Genomic DNA, 15,743 nt, shown 5'->3' on the forward strand with positions numbered 1-15,743 from the left:
ATAAATTGTCTAGTTCCCTGTGAACTAACGGCGGATACCGGACGCACGTCTAACACCAACATAGTTGTCAAGGCCTCAGTTATCCGCTTTGCAGCAGGATGACTGCTGTGATATTTCATCTTCCTCGCAAAGGACTGTTGGACAGTCAATTGCTTACTGGAAGTAGTACAAGTGGGCTTACGACTTCCCCTCTGGGATGACGATCGACTCCCAGCAGCAACAACAGCAGCGCCAGCAGCAGCAGGCATTACACTCAAGGATGCATCGGAGGAATCCCAGGCAGGAGAGGACTCGTCAGAATTGCCAGTGACATGGCCTGCAGGACTATTGGCATTCCTGGGTAAGGAGGAAATTGACACTGAGGGAGTTGGTGGGGTGGTTTGCGTGAGCTTGGTTACAAGAGGAAGGGATTTACTGGTCAGTGGACTGCTTCCGCTGTCACCCAAAGTTTTTGAACTTGTCACTGACTTATTATGAATGCGCTGCAGGTGACGTATAAGGGAGGATGTTCCGAGGTGGTTAACGTCCTTACCCCTACTTATTACAGCTTGACAAAGGCAACACACGGCTTGACAAATGTTGTCCGCATTTCTGGTGAAATACTTCCACACCGAAGAGCTGATTTTTTTTGTATTTTGACCAGGCATGTCAATGGCCCTATTCCTCCCACGGACAACAGGTGTCTCCCCGGGTGACTGACTTAAACAAACCACCTCACCATCAGAATCCTCCTGGTCAATTTCCTCCCCAGCGCCAGCAACACCCATATCCTCCTCATCCTGGTGTACTTCAACACTGACATCTTCAATCTGACTATCAGGAACTGGACTGCGGGTGCTCCTTCCAGCACTTGCAGGGGGCGTGCAAATGGTGGAAGGCGCATGCTCTTCACGTCCAGTGTTGGGAAGGTCAGGCATCGCAAACGACACAATTGGACTCTCCTTGTGGATTTGGGATTTCGAAGAACGCACAGTTCTTTGCGGTGCTTTTGCCAGCTTGAGTCTTTTCAGTTTTCTAGCGAGAGGCTGAGTGCTTCCATCCTCATGTGAAGCTGAACCACTAGCCATGAACATAGGCCAGGGCCTCAGCCGTTCCTTGCCACTCCGTGTGGTAAATGGCATATTGGCAAGTTTACGCTTCTCCTCCGACAATTTTATTTTAGGTTTTGGAGTCCTTTTTTTACTGATATTTGGTGTTTTGGATTTGACATGCTCTGTACTATGACATTGGGCATCGGCCTTGGCAGACGACGTTGCTGGCATTTCATCGTCTCGGCCATGACTAGTGGCAGCAGCTTCAGCACGAGGTGGAAGTGGATCTTGATCTTTCCCTAATTTTGGAACCTCAACATTTTTGTTCTCCATATTTTAATAGGCACAACTAAAAGGCACCTCAGGTAAACAATGGAGATGGATGGATACTAATATATACTTATGGATGGACTGCCGAGTGCCGACACAGAGGTAGCTACAGCCGTGGACTAACGTACTGTGTCTGCTGCTAATATAGACTGGATGATTGATAATGAGATGAAATCAATATATATATATGTATGTATATATAATATCACTAGTACTGCAGCCGGACAGGTAGATAATATATTTATTAGGTAATGATGACTGATGACGGACCTGCTGGACACTGTCAGCTCAGCAGCACCGCAGACTGCTACAGTAAGCTACTATACTATAGTAGTATGTACAAAGAAGAAAGAAAGAAAAAAAACCACGGGTAGGTGGTATACAATTATGGATGGACTGCCGAGTGCCGACACAGAGGTAGCTACAGCCGTGGACTAACGTACTGTGTCTGCTGCTAATATAGACTGGATGATTGATAATGAGATGAAATCAATATATATATATGTATGTATATATAATATCACTAGTACTGCAGCCGGACAGGTAGATAATATATTTATTAGGTAATGATGACTGATGACGGACCTGCTGGACACTGTCAGCTCAGCAGCACCGCAGACTGCTACAGTAAGCTACTATACTATAGTAGTATGTACAAAGAAGAAAGAAAAAAAAAACCACGGGTAGGTGGTATACAATTATGGATGGACTGCCGAGTGCCGACACAGAGGTAGCTACAGCCGTGGACTAACGTACTGTGTCTGCTGCTAATATAGACTGGATGATTGATAATGAGATGAAATCAATATATATATATATATATATGTATGTATATATAATATCACTAGTACTGCAGCCGGACAGGTAGATAATATATTTATTAGGTAATGATGACTGATGACGGACCTGCTGGACACTGTCAGCTCAGCAGCACCGCAGACTGCTACAGTAAGCTACTATACTATAGTAGTATGTACAAAGAAGAAAGAAAAAAAAAACCACGGGTAGGTGGTATACAATTATGGATGGACTGCCGAGTGCCGACACAGAGGTAGCTACAGCCGTGGACTAACGTACTGTGTCTGCTGCTAATATAGACTGGATGATTGATAATGAGATGAAATCAATATGTATGTATATATAATATCACTAGTACTGCAGCCGGACAGGTAGATAATATATTTATTAGGTAATGATGACTGATGACGGACCTGCTGGAGACTGTCAGCTCAGCAGCACCGCAGACTGCTACAGTAAGCTACTATACTATAGTAGTATGTACAAAGAAGAAAGGAAAAAAAAACCACGGGTAGGTGGTATACAATTATGGATGGACTGCCGAGTGCCGACACAGAGGTAGCTACAGCCGTGGACTAACGTACTGTGTCTGCTGCTAATATAGACTGGATGATTGATAATGAGATGAAATCAATATATATATATGTATGTATATATAATATCACTAGTACTGCAGCCGGACAGGTAGATAATATATTTATTAGGTAATGATGACTGATGACGGACCTGCTGGACACTGTCAGCTCAGCAGCACCGCAGACTGCTACAGTAAGCTACTATACTCTATAGTAGTATGTACAAAGAAGAAAGAAAAAAAAAAACCACGGGTAGGTGGTATACAATTATGGTTGGACTGCCGAGTGCCGACACAGAGGTAGCTACAGCCGTGGACTAACGTACTGTGTCTGCTGCTAATATAGAGTCTAGACTGGATGATAAATTATTGATAATGAGATGAAATCAATATAATATCACTAGTACTGCAGCCGGACAGGTACTATATATATTTATTATGTAATGATGACTGATGACGGACCTGCTGGACACTGTCAGGTCAGCACAGCACCGCAGACTGCTACAGTAAGCTACTATAGTAGTATGTATAAAGAAGAATGAAAAAAAAAAACCACGGGTAGGTGGTATACAATATTATATATATATATATATATATTATATACAATTATATATATATATATATATTAAACTGGTGGTGATTGATTATTAAACTGGTGGTCACTTCAGGTCACGTTGCAACTTGCAACTAGTACTCCGAGGCCTAAGCAGACAATCACAAAATATATTATTATACTGGTGGTCAGTGTGGTCACAACAATGGCAGTGTGGCACTGACTCTGGCAGCAAAAGTGTGCACTGTACGTTATATGTACTCCTGAGTCCTGCTCTCAGACTCTAACTGCTCCCCACTGTCAGTGTCTCCCCCACAAGTCAGATAATACACTTACAGTCACACTATCTAATCTATAAATATCACTTCAGCAAGTAGTATAGTAGTATACAGTATAGTAGTACTCCTCCTAATAATGCTCCCCAAAATACTGTGTCTCTCTCTTCTCTAAACGGAGAGGACGCCAGCCACGTCCTCTCCCTATGACTCTCAATGCACGTGTGAAAATGGCGGCGACGCGCGGCTCCTTATATAGAATCCGAGTCTCGCGATAGAATCCGAGCCTCGCGAGAATCCGACAGCGTGATGATGACGTTCGGGCGCGCTCGGGTTAGCCGAGCAAGGCGGGAAGATCCGAGCCTGCTCGGACCCGTGTAAAAAACCTGAAGTTCGGGCGGGTTCGGATTCAGAGGAACCGAACCCGCTCATCTCTAGTTCTTAACAGGTTTTTTTGAATTAATAAGTCTCATATTAAAGATTGAGCTCTTCATAACATTGCACATGTCAAAAAGCAACCTGTGGTGGTTGTACTCAGAATGGCTTTACATGAGAAGATCAATTTAGTGGACTTCTCTCGCTTACTAGATTTCTTCTGTGTGATGGGTTTATTTGTGTTATGTAATGGAGTTGGGGGCTGTTTTAGGGTTTGAGAAAGCACAATGTAAAAATATTAACCCTGGCAGAGCTCTAATTAAACAGTTTAATCCGCCAGTCCACATAGTGCCAGAAGTTGCTGTGAGAATAGGGATTTCAAGGGAAATTGTGAGTGACATCGTATCATTTGCATGTCATCTAGTGTGTACCCAGCTTAACTTAAAATTCAAAACCCACTAAGTAAAACATTATTTAGAAAGTACAGTATCTAATGCAGTGGTTCCCAAACATTTTGGAATCACGGCGCCCTAGAGTATCAGAATTTTTTTCATGGCACCCCTAGGCCAAAAGTTTCTTATTGAGAAATTTAGAAACAAATATTAAATTAAGTAAATTATGTTTATATGTCAATTTTAGGTTCAATTACAGTATGTGGTGAGGAAAAATATTTGCTTCTGTTTGTCCACATATGTTATGTTTGGCAGCCACAAGCACTAGTTTTGCCTATTACATTGACAATAAACAATTTGTTTTGGTCCTGTTTTGTCATTGTATGTTGGTTTTTAATATTTCACAGTTACAGGCCTTTTAAGAATAATATAATAAAAGTTACATTTTATGTAATCAATTTTTTTGTGCGCCACTTTAGACCAATCCTTTTCCTCTCTTTGTGAAATCAGTTTCCTACTATTGGCAACAATATAAACTGTGGCAGCACCCCCACAACTAATTCAAATTTATGAAATAGCAAATAATATGGGGTTAAGAAGCTCATTATAAATCATATATCTAGTGCAGTAGTTTCCCCATCCCCTTTTCCCTATAATAGTCCTGGACCACCAACCTGAGGCACTCCTGCAAGTGTCCAGGGGGCACCCCAGGGTGCCACGACACACAGGTGCAGATGTATTAACCTGGAGAAGGCATAAGGAAGTGATAAACCAGTGATATGTACAAGGTAATAAAGGCACCAGCCAATCAGCTCCAATATGTAAATTAACAGTTAGGATCTAAATGGCTGGTGCCTTTATCACCTTGCACATATCACTGGTTTATCCCTTCTCCAGGTTAATACATCTGCCCCACAGTTTGAGAACCACTGATCTAAGGAGTTTGCACACTTCTTCAATTATCTTGAATATTATAAATGAAGAGGTGCAGGGGCAAACACAGGATTTCTAAAGGGGGGTTTCCACTCCAGATACAGTATGTGATATATATATATATATATATATATATCCAATCGTCCACACCATGAGGCTCCAGCAGGGGCTTATTTAGCAGACCAGACCAGCACTCCTTTAACTGATAAGTTATTTTAATGCTTTAAAAGACAATGTGCAATACAAGCATAGTTCAAGCATAGTTGGCAATCCAGCAATAAAATTGTTAGTATCTCACGATTCCTCTGGGGTCCTCAGACCAAACCAGCTACAGCTCCCAACAGCCGTTTCGGACCATGCCGTCATCAGGGGAGTATCAACCATCTGCAGCCTACCAATGCTTCTTTTATGTGCTAATAGTCAAACCTAACTGTGTACACCTGTTGAGTTAATTCCCAATCCACAATCAGTACTCACCATCGTGATTCCGCTGCCATGGGAACCCGCCGCTACCTTCACCGCCCACACCACACCCCTGTGTCCTCTTCAACCTTCCTAATTCCTCACTTCCTGATTACTTAATCGTGGCGCCGTCTGCACCACTGTGGGTGCGCCATCGCATGACACAGCCGCGACAAACCACGCGCGCATGCATTGCCTAGCAACACAACTGCGTCACGCGTCATCGCGACTAGTGTCCGTCAGATGATGCGCACACCCGCGTTGCCCAGCAACCCGATCAGACCAGGAAGTGCGTCCACAGCCTGGTTCCTGAGTGAGTCATTGACGGGGCGTGCGTGCCAGTGTCAGGGCGTTACCTGGCAACCACAGCACAACGTCCCCACAGTGGCTGCACTGACAGTGTATGGGACACATACATATCTAAACATAAATACATTTAAATAAGATGCTGTGGTTAATGGCACACATCACTGGTCTTGATCATGGGACAATTTTTATCAACAATTACAATACTCTAACCATACTATATCCATAACATAGTTTTATAATAAACAACAGTCCCATCCAACCATAGTCTCCAAAGGGATATGGCCATCAACCACAGCATCCAATATCTATCTAATCCAGACAATATATATGTATATACACAAAATATTTACATACAATACAAAAGAAAAATTTGATCATGAAATTTAGGCTGTGGAGTACGTCACCACATGCCCAAAATAGCATATAGGTAGACAGTACTAATTTATATAACTGCAAACCTGTTCCACCAGTATAAACAATCATTGTTATCACAAAAATGGTGAAAATGACAGCTCCTCATTTAGTCCATCCGGGGTTAATGTGTTCATCTGGTAAATCCATCTACATTCTTGTCTCAACAGCAAGTTACCCCTATCCCCACCTCTTCTCAGCGGTGGCACGTGATCGAGTGGCATGAATCTAAAGTCCTTAATCAAATGTCCACTGGCAACAAAATGTCTCGCCACTGGCGGAGTGCTTGGCTCTATTTGTTGATATGCTTTTTTTATGGACGACCGGTGCATCGAGATTCTTTCTTTGACTATCTGGATGGTCTTACCCACATAGAGCTTGTTACATGGGCAAATGATGACGTACGTCACATATCTGGTCTCGCATGTCATCCTATGTCGGAGTTGGTACTCGTCCCCCAGACTTGGATGCACAAAGCTTTTTCCTGTCCGCATGAAGCTGCAGTCCGCACAGCTACCACATTTGTAAGCTCTTTTTTGTGGACTTAACCAACCGGAACTAAGACCAACCCGTGGACTAATAGAGTATGAGACCCTTTCTTTCAGATTCCCACTACTTTTGTAGCTGAATAGTGGGGTATTACTACAATATCTGCTTAATACAGGGTCCGTCTGAACAATGGTGGTCATTCCGAGTTGTTCGTTCGTTATTTTTTCCCCGCAATGGAGCGATTAGTCGCTAATGCGCATGCGCAATGTCCGCAGTGCGACTGCGCCAAGTAAATTTGCTATGCAGATAGGAATTTTACTCACGGCATTACGAGGTTTTTTCTTCGTTCTGGTGATCGTAATGTGATTGACAGGAAGTGGGTGTTTCTGGGCGGAAACTGGCCGTTTTATGGGAGTGTGTGAAAAAACGCAGCCGTTTCTGGGAAAAACGCGGGAGTGTCTGAAGAAACGGGGGAGTGTCTGGGTGAACGCTGGGTGTGTTTGTGATGTCAAACCAGGAACGAAACTGACTGAACTGATCGCAGTTGCCAAGTAAGTGTGGAGCTACTCAGAAACTGCTAAGAAGTGTCTATTCGCAATTCTGCTAATCTTTCGTTCGCAATTTTACTATGCTAAGATTTACTCCCAGTAGGTGGCGGCTTAGCGTGTGCAAAGCTGCTAAAAGCAGCTTGCGAGCGAACAACTCGGAATGAAGGCCATTGTGCCAATGTTTAAGTATTGATTTTTTCACCAGGCCCGATGTTATGTCATAGGTACTAGCAAAGACCATCCGGTTTTCCGTGGATTTTTTCTCACGTGGTTTCAGCAGCTCTTCACTAAAAATGGGAATTAGAGACGGCTGCTTCTCTACGAATATTTTTAAAAAACCAACTGATAAAAATACGTTACTTCTAGCGACAAGTTTCACCCTCAACCCCTCAAGAAGGGACTTCCATTTTCCCAATTAGTAAGAGTGGCACGAATCACATCGGACATTACACAAGTACCTGAGGCTCTGGCAAAAATGGGGCAGAATTTTGTTGAACGCGGTTATGACCAGCGAGAAGTACAAACAGCAGTTACTAAATGCTTGAGTATGAAACGTGAAGAGCTGCTGAAACCACGTGAGAAAAAATCCACGGAAAACCGGATGGTCTTTGCTAGTATCTATACCATAACATCGGGTCTGGTGAAAAAATCAATACTTAAACATTGGCACATTGTTCAGATGGACCCTGTATTAAGCAGATATTGTAGTAATACCCCACTATTCAGCTACAAAAGTAGTGGGAATCTGAAAGAAAGGGTCTCATACTCTATTAGTCCACGGGTTGGTCTTAGTTCCGGTTGGTTAAGTCCACAAAAAGGAGCTTACAAATGTGGTAGCTGTGCGAACTGCAGCTTCATGCGGACAGGAAAAAGCTTTGTGCATCCATGTCTGGGGGACGAGTACCAACTCCGACATAGGATGACATGAGAGACCAGATTTGTGACGTACGTCATCATTTGCCCATGTAACAAGCTCTATGTGGGTAAGACAATCCGGATGGTCAAAGAAAGAATCTCGATGCACCGGTCATCCATAAAAAAAGCATGTCAACAAATAGAGCCAAGCACTCCACCAGTGGCGAGACATTTTGTTGCCAGTGGACATTTGATTAAGGACTTTAGATTCATGCCACTCGATCACGTGCCACCGCTGAGAAGAGGTGGGGATAGGGGTAACTTGTTGTTGAGACAAGAATGTAGATGGATTTACCAGATGAACACATTAACCCCGGATGGACTAAACGAGGAGCTGTCATTTTCACAGTTTTTGTGATAACAATGATTGTTTATACTGGTGGAACAGGTTTGCCGTTATATAAATTAGTACTGTCTACCTATATGCTATTTTGGTGACGTACTCCACAGCCTAAATTTCAAGATCAAATTTTTCTTTTGTATTGTATGTAAATATTTTGTGTATATATATATATATATATTGTCTGGATTAGATAGATATTGGATGCTGTGGTTGATGGCCATATCCCTTTGGAGACTATGGTTGGATTGGACTGTTGTTTATTATAAAACTATGTTATGGATATAGTATGGTTAGAGTATTGTAATTGTTGATAAAAATTGTCCCATGATCAAGACCAGTGATGTGTGCCATTAACCACAGCATCTTATTTAAATGTATTTATGTTTAGATATGTATGTGTCCCATACACTGTCAGTGCAGCCACTGTGGGGACGTTGTGCTGTGGTTGCCAGGTAACGCCCTGACACTGGCACGCACGCCCCGTCGATAACTCTCTCAGGAACCTGGCTGTGGATGCACTTCCTGGTCTGATCGGGTTGCTGGGCAACGCGTGTGTGCGCGTCATCTGACGGACACTAGTCGCGATGATGCGTGATGCATTTGTGTTGCTAGGCAACGCATGCGTGCGCGGTTTGTTGCGGCTGTGTCATGCGATGGCGCGCTGCACAGCGGTGCAGATGGCGCCACGATTAAGTAATCAGGAAGTGAGGAATCAGGAAGGTTGAGGAGGACACAGGGGTGTGGTGTGGGCGGTGAAGGTAGCGGCGGGTTCCCATGGCAGCGGAATCACGGTGGTGAGTACTGATTGTGGATTGGGAATTAACTCAACAGGTGTACACAGTTAGGTTTGACTATTAGCACATAAAAGAAGCATTGGTAGGCTGCAGATGGTTGATACTCCCCTGATGACGGCATATTCCGAAACGGCTGTTGGGAGCTGTAGCTGGTTTGGTCTGAGGACCCCAGAGGAATCGTGAGATACTAACAATTTTTTTGCTGGATTGCCAACTATGCTTGAACTATGCTTGTATTGCACATTGTCTTTTAAAGCATTAAAATAACTTATCAGTTAAAGGAGTGCTGGTCTGGTCTGCTACATAAGCCCCTGCTGGAGCCTCATGGTGTGGACGATTGGATATGCTACTATTTGACCTGGCACCCGATATTTTGTGACTTGGTGAAGTGCGGTTTTCATCATCTATTTATATATATATATATATATATATATATAAATGCACAGTCAAAATACCGGCACTCCTGCTATAAATCAATACAGCCCAGGTGCTCTCCTTGTCATTGAAGAATCTGCTCGTGAGCTCCAAGCTGTTAAGACTAAGATTGCCTCGTTTGAGGAATTGCATCTTAATCAGTTGATTGCTGATGAGTCTAATAAATGGATGGACAAACTTGCTGAACAAATTGAGGTTTACAGACGTAATCTGGTTAAGTTTAAAAGAGAAAAACTAGTTATAGTACAAAGGGACTATGCGGAGAATAGGGTATATGCTTGGGCTTTCAACCCTAACAATAAACAGCCTTTTCAGCACAAACCCAGGAGATTCTGGAAGTTCCCAGGGGATACCGAGACCTCCAGTGGCGGGGTGTCCACACAAAGTGATACGGACGATACAAGCACCAGTACAAGTAAGAAACCCCCTATAGGGGTCAGTACCCGCGCACAGCGCAAGGTAAAGTTTTCCGCCCCACGAGAAGGGGCAGACAGTGGGAAAGGATCCTCAAAAGGGAAGTCCAAAAAGAGCAACAAAACCTAGTGTTTAATCTCTCCAATAGGGAATTAACACCATGTGAATTGGGTATCTTGAATAAAGGACTTTAATTTGTTCCATCTTGTGATATGGACGTTCTACAGTGGAAAATTGATGCCTATAAATTTAACAGAAATCTGAGATTGAAAGAGTTCTTCCAAGGGAATCCTCAGAAGAATCCTACTGTGGACTCTACCACTGTCTATTAAACCTCGATCCAAATTTGATCCCTATATGAACAATGCTTCTCTGAAATGTTTTCAGAGGAATTTGGAACAACCTACTGCTAGATCTGATGAACTCACAGTACCGAATATGTCCAAAGTGAAGTATGAGACATTGGTGAATCTCAGTAAAGATCAAAACATCATTATCCGCCCTGCAGATAAGGGGGGCGGGATTGTCGTACAGGACATTGGTCAATACTGTGATAAGATATATAGGCAGTTAGGTGATGCATTGGTATATAGGGAATTGGAAACTGATCCTACTTTTCTGTTTAACAATGAATTTGATAGGGTGTTGACACAGGTGGTTAGTGATAATATCATTACCATACATGTTAAAAATGCTTTAATACAGGCATTTCCTGTGGCGCCTGTGTTATACACCCTGCCCAAGATTCACAAGGATGCTTTGCGGCCTCCTGGTCGGCCGATTATTGCCGCTAGGGACTCAATTTACTACAAAGTATCTAAGTATCTGGACACGGTTTTTCAAACTGTCATTCAAGTACAAAATACGTATTTAAAAGATACAACCGCTTTACTACATAGGTTGCAATCTTTACCGAACCCTTTACCAAATTGTTTTCTGTGTACTGTAGATGTTGTGAATTTGTACTCGAGTATTCCGCATGATGGTGGTTTACAGGCAGCAGAAAGATTACTCTCCCAGAGTTCAGCCTACCAGGGTCCTGATGTTGCATTTTTTTATACAATTGTTAGGGTTGACTCTTAGGAGAAATTACTTTTTATTTGATAATCGTTGGTACATACAATTGCAAGGCTGTGCAATGGGGTCCTGTGTGGACCCAGCATTCGCCAATTGTTATATGTTTGATATTGAATGGGAAAATTTTTTTGAAGATCAAAGCATTTCTTCTAAAATTTTGTTATTTTGAGGTACATTGACGATCTGTTGATCATATGGTCTGGCAACGAGGTTAAGTTTCATGACCAGGGCCAATAACAATAATGAATTTATCAAATTCACCTATACAATTACCAACAAACAGGTGAATTATTTGGATGTATCTATCCGTTTGGATCCAGATGGTCTACATACCTCATTATTCAAAAAACCCACCGATAGAAATAATGTTTTACATTTTTCTAGTCAACACCCTATTAGTACTAAAAAAGGTCTTCCATTTTCACAGTTCCTCAGGGTGCATAGAATTTCGGATAACTTGACGATAACTGAGAAGGATATAGATGTGATGATTCGCCAGTTTGTAGCCAGAGGGTACAATTTTGATGAATTAGTACGTATCAAACACAAGGTATTAGCTATTCCTAGGGAACAGGCCATGGAATCTACCACTAAGAACACTAAGTCTGTTAGAAAAATCCCCTTTGTACAGAAACTCCACAACCAAAGTGCAAGTACGGTCAAGCACATTAAAAGATTGTGGCCCCTAGTGAAGAGTGATCCTGATCTGAAGGTCTTTCATGAGACCGAGGTCATGCCTAGTTTTTCTCGGAACAAGAATCTGAAGGACTGGCTGGTGAAAAATGACATTTCTGGCTTTACGAAGACACCTCCATCTGTGCATTTTTTAAAACGTAGACCTGGGTGCTACCGTTGTACGGGTTGTACTACGTGTAGCTTCCTGGAAAGTGGGGATTCGTTTTACCATCCACATACGGGGAAATGCATCGCCATTCATCAGGTCCTGACATGTTCCAGTACGCATGTCATATATTTTATTAACTGTCCATGTGGTCTTCTCTACATAGGGAAGACCATGAGACAGTTTAAGGAACGCATGAATATGCATAGGTCCTCAATACGTAAAGCTGTGAAAGGTCTGGTGGTGCCCCAAGAACAACCCGTGGCACGTAATTTTAGGATCTTTAAACATGGGTTGGCTACGTTGCGGTATAAAATTATCGATCAGGTCCCTAAAAGCATTAGAGGTGGTGACAGAGATCGGGCTCTGTTACAGAGGGAATGTCAGGAATCCGCAGTCTCCATTGCATCACTTCCAGTGAACAGGGGTCTCCTGGCTTCAGTCCTCTGTTTTCAGAGTATTCCCTGTGAATTGGACCTGTGGAACTACAGGTCCCAGCAGTTCCAGTCTTCAGTCTCCTGCAGCCCACAGCTCACTGTGCTCCACCTAACCAGTTCTATCTTTTGGTAACCACTGGTTTCAGCCAGCAGCCTGGAGTACACAGTGCTTCTAGTTAAACAGCATTAACTCCCGGTGCACTACTGATCCCAGCCAGCAACCAGCAGTGCATGGCATTAACTGTCTACAGTGTTATTCTCCCGGTTAATCACCAGCTCCAGTTAACTCACAGCTGATCTGAACACCCAATCCAGCAGGGTGTGTTCTCATAGAGATCATCCAATCATCACAGACCAAGGTGTTTAAACTCCAGTTCCTGGCTCAGTCTCTTTGCCTTGGACAACACGTCACATTCTGTGAACAGGCGGCTCCTGTTTGCAATCCTCTGTCTACAGAGATATCCTTGTGTATTGGACCTGTGGAACTACAGGTCCCAGCTGTTCCAGTTCCGTTCCAGTTTCCAGCTGTTCCAGTTCTGTTCCAGTTTCCAGCTGTTCCAGTGTTCCTGTGGAACTACAAGTTCCAGCAACCACTCCAGCTCTCCTGCGACATTCAGTGTGCAAGTTCCTGTGTTCCAGTCTCCAGTTCCCCTGTGTTCCTGGTTACCTTCCTGGATCCTCCGTGTTCCTGGTTACCTTCCTGGATCCTCCGTGTTCCTGGTTACCTTCCTGAATCCTCCGTGTTCCTGGTTACCTTCCTGGATCCTCCGTGTTCCTGGTTACCTTCCTGGATCCTCCGTGTTCCTGGTTACCTTCCTGTTCCTCCGTGGAACTATAAGCATCAGCAACCCCTGCATCTGTATTTGGCTCCACACCTATCTACAACCACAGTGTGCTTCAGCCTCAGCAGTAGAGACTCTCTCCAGGTGCATTCCATCACCTCACCTGTGAAGCAGCTTGCTAGCTGCCTGTGCTTAACGAACTGCACTGTGAACATTCACGTGAGTCTCCTGCATCTGCTACCAGGTTGCTATACATTTATTACCATCTCTGCTGGCTCCACGTTTTAAACCACTCTGGTTTCCACACCAGTGGACTTATCCATCATACTGTCATATTACCATTCCTTCCATAGACTCTCAGCTTCCAAGCTGCACCATTTCCATTACATACTTTTTATTGCTTATTCCTGCACGTTATTCTGCTGCCTTATTGTGTGAACTTTTATGTTAATAAATAACATTGCGCACATGCGCGGGAATCCAATCCAGTCTCCTCACTTCTTCCATCCTACCTCCACTGACCCACTAGCGCCCCCTCCGGGGACACAAACCAGACCGAACCTGACAGGGAAGCTAAATGGATACATCGTTTAGATACAGTGGGTCTTAATTGCTTCCTATAAAATACTCTTTTGATAAGGCTGACAGAACTCTATGGGTTTGTAATCTGCTGCTTTAGTGTAGTTTTTCTGTTTAATAATATTGTTAGATAATCAGCTTGTTTGGATTCCGCACATTATAAGGAGCCATTGTTATGTAGGGTTTATAATATTGATCTATGTCATTATCCCAGTTGTATTTATATATTATTGTTTTTATTTGATGTACAGGCGGCCGTTGAACTTGCTCCCCCCTGGTTGCCGGGCAACAGGACGTTGTGCCGAGCTGGTCGCATGGACGTGTGGATAGGATCAGCCGGTGTTAGGCGCTCTTGATTCGCCAGCGGGGTGAAAAGGAGGGACGGAGGCTTTTCATTGGTAAAGGTGGCACGGACATGAGCCCGCCCACCTGTGTTGCTGGGCAACGGGAAGCCGGGCTGACAAGGTGACGTACGGACGCACGCAGGCGACAGTGACGTCACCGGAAGGCGCCGGGAACCCGGTGGCATGGTGAGGAGGCGCGAGAATCACTTTGGGTGAGTTATAAATTTGTTTGTTATCTGCTTTTGTACTTATCTGATCCTGATGACGATTTATAAGTAAATCGAAACGTTGATCTACCTGATCTATTGCCTGGTTTATTGGTGCTAGCGAGCAGGTCTGAATCAGGCCCCATGTGCTTGTGCACTTAATTAAAACATGGCTATGGGTGGGTGCTTCAAAAATTTAGAAAATATAGCTTCTGTCACAATGTATGTCATACTTGCCTACTTTTGAAAAGTAGTTTCAGGGAGATTGAAGGAGCGCCGTTGAGAGGGCGTGTCATGTTCCAGCCAAAGGGGCGTGTCTAGCTCCACCCATGGGCGTGTCTGTTTCCACTAAGGAGTGTGTCCTGCAGTGGCAGGTGAAAACTACAGTACGAAGAGCAGCATACCACAAAGTTATATAATATGTATATAGTGAGTAGAGTACAGAGGGTGATATAATATCTATATATTGTATATACTCTCTGTACCCTACTCGCTATATACTAGTGATGAGCGGATTCGGTTTTACTCGGTTTTACTCTGTTCTCAAAACGGCATCTTATTGGCTCACGGATGTCACGTGTTTTGGATAGCCAATAAGATGCCGTTTTGAGAACCGAGTAAAACCGAATCCGCTCATCACTACTATATACCTATTATATCACCCTGCATACCCTACTCACTATATACCTATTATATCACCCTGCATACCCTACTCACTATATACCTATTATATCACCCTGCATAGCTCCCTCACCTGAGTCCCAGAGGTTGTCTTGCTTCTCCTCCCGCCTCTCTCTGTCACTCCGGTTTCCACAGAGAGGAACTACAACAAGCTAAAAACAAACTCACGTACCCAGCAGGTACTAGGGGGGTACAAGGTGTCACACATACTGGGGTAGGGGGTACAAGGTGACATACACAGGTGTAGGGGAGTACAGGAGGGCACACACACAGGTAGGGGGTACATTGGGTGACACACACACACACACACACACACACACACAGGTGGGGGTACATGGGGTCACACACACACACAGGTAGGGGGTACATGGGGTCACACTGACAGGTAGGGGGTACATGGGGGGTCACACACACA

The 15,743-nt window shown here is 43.7% G+C and overlaps 1 long non-coding RNA gene across 2 annotated transcripts in view; it reads left to right on the forward strand.

Moving 5' to 3' along the window:
- LOC134935375 (uncharacterized) overlaps positions 1–15,743 on the forward strand; it is a 309,075-nt gene that overhangs the window by 245,703 nt on the left and 47,629 nt on the right. For both annotated transcript variants that reach the window (XR_010180098.1, XR_010180097.1), the window contains one exon: positions 14,349–14,653. This is a non-coding gene — a long non-coding RNA (uncharacterized LOC134935375). The remainder of the gene's footprint in view (positions 1–14,348; positions 14,654–15,743) is intronic.

This window comes from Pseudophryne corroboree, chromosome 6 (assembly GCF_028390025.1).
Source record: "Pseudophryne corroboree isolate aPseCor3 chromosome 6, aPseCor3.hap2, whole genome shotgun sequence".
Lineage (NCBI taxonomy): Eukaryota > Metazoa > Chordata > Amphibia > Anura > Myobatrachidae > Pseudophryne > Pseudophryne corroboree.